This window comes from Papaver somniferum, chromosome 4 (genome assembly GCF_003573695.1).
Source record: "Papaver somniferum cultivar HN1 chromosome 4, ASM357369v1, whole genome shotgun sequence".
NCBI lineage: Eukaryota > Viridiplantae > Streptophyta > Magnoliopsida > Ranunculales > Papaveraceae > Papaver > Papaver somniferum.
This window is the reverse complement of record NC_039361.1, coordinates 88,006,486-88,012,747: the sequence shown is the minus strand read 5'-3', so window position 1 is coordinate 88,012,747 and position 6,262 is coordinate 88,006,486. Positions and strand designations below refer to the sequence as shown.

Here is a 6,262-nt window from a genome sequence, read left to right as displayed (position 1 = left end):
CAAGAAATGTATGACTGGGGACTTCTCACCTCAGTGCATATTAAAGGAAACGAATTCAAGAGATCATTTGTTGATGTTGGCACTGCCATCAACATCATTCCTTTGAAAACTCTCAGAGCCGCTGGCATTACTCGACAAGAAGCTACACATGCTCCCATGTCAATCAGAGTTCACGAAGGGACACTCAGAGATGCATACGGCCACATCACCCTCATGGTCAGAGAAAATTCGGTCTGCACTGAGGCCAAGTTTTATATAATCCGGGAAGATCCAGGATATGACATGATTCTTGGACGACCTTGGATTCATACCAGAAAAGTTACTCTAATTCCTTCGATTGAAGAAAGCTCCGACTCAGAATAAATAGAAGATACTCCATCATTCGAGCATCTGGAGGAAGTTAAAGCCCTGGTGGAATCAGCACGGAAACCTGGAGAAAGTGCACACTCTTTCATCAAAAGGTTCCGTACTCAGGCAAGTCTGATTCCTCTTCATGTGCATATACTACCAATGTTTAATTATGTTGCTCTGGTTCGAGGACTTCTTCCCACTAACAACTTAGCCGTTGAAAAGAGCTATGAGTGGATAGCTTCACCACGACAATATTGCACCAAATGGTTGAATATAAAGTTTCTTCAAACTGAGCATTCTCTCAAATATTTATTGCTGAAGACATGGCTAAGCATGACAGACAGTATGTTGGATAATCCCCTCTGCACGAGTGTCCATATGTGCCACAATCATGGAATCCCATCACACGAGGAATTTCGAATCAGAAGAAGATATTCAAGTCGCGGACGGCCAAGCCTAACAAATTCAAGGAAGGAGATTTAGTTCTTAAAGCGACTAAGCGTGATCTCTATTCTGCAAGGTGCTCCAATTGGGAAGGACCTTTCATGGTTGCAAGATCCATAACTGGAGGCTACTACAAACTTATCAACACAGATGGCAGGACCATGCCGGTGATCCATGAGAATTGGCTTAAGGAATTTGACGACTGAAATTGTTAGGCACTTGAGGTACTGGGCGTTTGAGCATTAATGACGTCTGGGATTTGGCATTTAGGATTTTCTTTCATTGTATTTCAATTTCTCCAAAACATTTGCAATACTTGCATTCAGTATTTGAATTCAGCAATTTATCAAAGTTCAGTTCATTTTACCTAAAGAAAATCTCTATCAAACCCAAAAGAAAATCCTCAATCACCTACCAATCCAAAACCAATCAATATCAAAACCAAAATAAAACCTCACATCTCTCAAAAGTTCGGAAGTTCAAGAGATTATGAAAAGGAAATCAAAGAAAATCAGCAAAGAAAGGTTTTTGCCCTCTTCATCCTTCAAGAATTGCAAGGCCGCCTTCTCCATGTTCAGCTCCTCAGTCAACTTAGCAATCTTGTCTTCCTTCTCCATCACAACATCATTGGGAAAGGGTATGTTATTCTCACACGAGTTCTTGATAGCATCTATTTTCTTACGAAGCCACTTCACGTTGAAGCCAAGTCTTTCAGAATTCTCCAAGTTGAACTCCCAATCAAAGAATACATCTGGAGTCGCAGTCTTTCTGGCCCTTGACACATACCTGAGAAACAATTCGATTTATAAGTGGTGGATCTCAGTAGTGCATTCACACACCATAGTTTTTGTCTACCCATCTGGAAACTCATTCTTCATGATAATACTAATCTTCAGTTCATATGGCTCACCAAGTTATTTTTGACATACCAATATACATCGGAATTTCATCTTATTTAAAAGTACCCGATGTCAAGTAGAGTACAGCATTACGTAGGTTTTGTACCCTGACCTCGTCCATCTGCATTGCAAAACAAACTTGCCCAGGAAATTGTACCCATCTATTGGTATCCCATCCATCGATATCATCACTTTCCGTTGTATCATTGACATATCTCCAAAATCAACATCAGTTAGGACTTCTGTAGCAAAACTCCTAGTTGTGTTATTATTAATCTTGTGCCTTTAACAATATATGCATTGTCTTTTATTGAAATTTTAAAAGAATAATTGGTAATCCAATTTTTAATTTTAAAGAATGGCATGGCATATACTTATTTTTAACTTGATTTAAAATTTCTTTGGGATATATCTGCTAATCATCGTCATAATTCTTAGAAGCATGTTTTTTCCCTAATAATGTGGTAACACACTTCTGAGAAGTACGACCTTGCAATGTCCAAATTAGTATTTGGAGAAATATTTTGTAAATATCTTATAAGATGTCAAGTTTCTAGAAAATTAAATATGTCCATGTGTATTCATTAATAGTACAATTACTGGTTAGATGATCTAATTTTTGACACTTGGTACATCTTGTTCTTGATAAAAAAAATTTTTTCAATATATGACACTTGGTACATAGGTAGGACTTTCCCGCATTCATATCATTTTTTTCTTCAAGTTGTACAACTCTTGCATTAACAATTGACACGCCATAAATATAATTTTTCTTACTAATGATGTTTAATTATCATATCAAAGCGGACTTATTTTGTTTCATAAAAACGTCAGTGTATATCTGAAAAAGCGAGGGTCTAACAACCACACCCAATATTCGCTTAGCAATCTGTATGGACTAACTCCAATATATTTTCAAGAGAATCAACTAGACAGTCAGACTCAATCTTAAGAAAAGTATATCAAAGAGTTACATCTCAATTTCTCAATTCAATTTGCAATCAAACAAATAGGAATTTGCGAACCCGATTGAATATAAGAAATAACTTGGACGGTATCAAAAACCAATATCCAAGTGTCAATCAATTTACTCAACAAACAAAGGTTGGATTCACAATTGATTGAACTTACGCACATCCTGTGATATTTCAATTATATAAAAAATTATAATACGGAAAATAATTAACACAAACACCAGAAGTTTTGTTAACGAGGAAACCATAAATGTAGAAAAAACCCCGAGACCTAGTCCAGATTTGAACACCACACTGTATTAAGCTGTTACAGACACTAGCCTACTCCAAGTTAACTTCGGACTGGAATGTAGTTGAGCCCCAACCAATCTCACACTGATCAAGGTACATTCACATTCCTTACGCCTCTAGAACCACGCAGGATTTTGCGCACTTGATTCCCTTAGATGATCTCACCCACAACTAAGAGTTGCTACGACCCTGTTGATGGTGGTTTTTAGCTTAAGGAGAAAACCGTAAAAGTATGTCTACCTGACCCGGCACCTTCATATGTCTATATTCCCCAAGGAATTTGAAGGATATATCAAAATCTGATGAGTGCCTATGCCGCTCTTCATATTGTATTGAAACTCAAGCTCCTAAATGAATTGTTCACTAGTATAGAGCCTAATGAGTATTTAATCTCCCACATGCATTATTCATTAGTGTATGGCTTATTGAGTATTTTTCCTATGTTATTCCCCGGCTGAACCCTTATTTTTGGTATGACATGAAAATTAATGTTCACTCGCAGCTGAGTAGCATGAATTTCCGAAGTATTAAGATTAAGGTCTGCATGAAAGTACTCAGTCAGAAGATGTACTAACTTCTCTCCGAGGATAAAGTTAAAGAACTTTGTGTCAACACACAAAATTTATCAAATTTGTTCATAGTTTGTGATAGCTCACAAAATTCAAATTTTGACCAATATCTTGAACCCTATTGGTCGAGACCAAACCTAGGTAAGCTAGGAAATTTGTTAGATCACTGCTCGGTCGAACTCGCATGCGTTGTTATCTCAATCATGTTTGTCAATGTTAGTGTTCAAAACCATAAGTCTTGATTTCTAGTCTACTATAGCTAAGTCTCGGACTAGGATAGAAAGTGTATTTGAGCTCAAGAACTTCATGGCGATCATCATACAAGACGAAGAACTCCTCAAAGAACTGGTCGAACTTCATCAACTAAAAAGTATGTGGAGACTTGAACTTATCTATCACTCAAAAATCTATCTACTCTGTAGCGCCCCACATTCCCTAACCTGAGTTTAAGACACTAAACCCACACTAGTGGTGCTAAAAAGAACAAAATAAAATAAAGATTCGTAGCTGATAAGTTGGATACAAAAAGAGATGAACAACAACACTAAAATTTCCCAAACCTAGGCTACAAAAGAAATTGACTAACTGAAAACCATTGGCTCGTTGAAGTTAAAACCTCAATTCTTTAAAATGAAACCTTCATCACAAATATAAACAGGCCTAGACCCAAACTTGGCTATATTCATAACATTACTAACTAATTTACATACGGTGCGTTTGTGATAGTTAACTATACATAATTTACAATAGTTACTTACAAGCAAAAAAAACATCACCCTTACTGACTACAACCACATTACTGCCTACAAAAAGATACCGGTAGTTACAGTTACCTCGTTATACACAACCAAACACCTTACTCAACCCAGACACTAATCTCTCCTTCGGCCGAGCCAACGCCACTTACATCAAGGTTACCTGCCACTAAAAGGGAATGAAAGGGATGAGCTAAACTAGCCCAGTGGATAGATACATTACTCAAATGAAATCATCAAAGTTGAATTTCAAACGATGCAATTTACCAAACGTTAAAAACACATTTAACCCACTGAAAATAGACAACATGTACTTCAAACATTAAAAGAAGTCAATCGCATACAAACAATCACGTGTACGGAACTAACCCCTCCTTCAAACAATGTATAATATGGTGACTCATCCAACACCTAAATAGTTATATGGTGACTCGTCCCGCACCTAGTGATTGCATAAAAGCTCGAATCCATGTAGATATAAATGGAGGAGTAGAATTCCTATATACCACAGATGGAAACTCTTATTTCCCATAACATTCAAACAAGCAAGCAACGTTTTAGGTCCTTTTTAATTAGAAGAAAGGCCAAGAGAATCGACAGGGTTTTAGGGAATCAAGATCCAACAATGCATGAGTTTTGTTTAAGTGCATAAAAATAATTTTGTAAAATCATTAATGGTTGCAAAAGAGTAATGTAAATTCCCACCTTTACCCGCTACTCAAACCTTAACCTCTGCAGTTCGCCTATCGAAGCCAAAGATACCTTAAGCACATAAAAATTAAGTTAGAAAAAGAACGATCTTACCGAAACTGACCTACACAACATTACAGATTGATCTATCCCTTAATTCCGGCCTACAGACAATGAATTGTAGAACTTAACATCAACCTGAAATCATTGAAGTAATCTTTAAACATTATCAGCAGAAACTTAAGACTAGTTCAAGAAGTGAAGATGTCAATTTTGTTGGAAGAAGCGCTGCCAGGACTGTAAAACAATTGTTACTCAAGTTGTGTCATATTTCAAAACATATAAATCTAACAATGACATTGAATATCTCGCTGGAATTGTTCACAGAGCTATGATTCTCAAGAATCCCTCTTAACCTAGTTCATCACCAAAAACGTCTATAATCAGGCTCAAATGTCAACAAACAAAAATGTAAAATTCCTGAAATGATGCTGTTTAAATCAATCCAACAATTTCCTAATAGAACCCAGGTTTCGTGGTGATTCGTATATTCATAATACTAACTACAAATTCTAGCCCTATGACAACACAGTAATATGAAAGCCCTAAAATCAATTTTAAACGAACAACCCTAGGCTCTTCCAAACAAAGATTGACAAAATTAGAGAGTATTAAGATCTGTAGAATCATTTAACAAGCTATTCAAGTAAGTTTCAAACAGTGGAGTGAGTAGCTATAGGGTTGAATTCATACCTTAATTTTCAGTCAATAACACCGAAATACTTTTTTCAATTACTCTTCAGTTCCTACGGGAACCAACTAATTTAGGAGCTCAAGACCACCACTTTCTTTTGCTCTCGATTCAAACTCAAAAACTTAAGGCAGGTTCCACTATCACCTCCTGATTCTTCACATATACTAAGATTTGTTCTCACTATAAAAATACAGGTGTTGGAAGGAGGGATAGATAAGAACAACAGTTCATTACTCACCTTTTTTTCCATACGTATCCAAACATGAAACAGATTATACAAATGGGCCTTTTTTGTCAAAATAAAAGTCCACCACATGCCTAACACCTTCGTAGACTAAGCCCAATAAAAATCTAATTTGAGAAGTCCCTAATAAATGATTATGCTAATCTAACACAATCATATACAAGCACACAGTGACAGAAAATTAGTATCCTAATAGCAAATTACAGACACTAAACAAAAGCTATCCAACGTTTTCCCAGAAAAATTGAAATATTAGCGACACAATTATTACTAACTGTCTTGATATATCAA

The 6,262-nt window shown here is 36.3% G+C and overlaps 1 long non-coding RNA gene across 1 annotated transcript; it reads right to left on the bottom strand.

Moving 5' to 3' along the window:
* Positions 1 to 4,177: 4,177 nt before the first annotated feature.
* Positions 4,178 to 5,925, bottom strand: LOC113276089. The gene is made up of 3 exons (XR_003323960.1): positions 5,727 to 5,925; positions 4,989 to 5,045; positions 4,178 to 4,452 (listed from the first exon to the last, which is right to left on the bottom strand). It is a non-coding gene; the product is annotated as an uncharacterized LOC113276089 (long non-coding RNA).
* Positions 5,926 to 6,262: the final 337 nt, after the last annotated feature.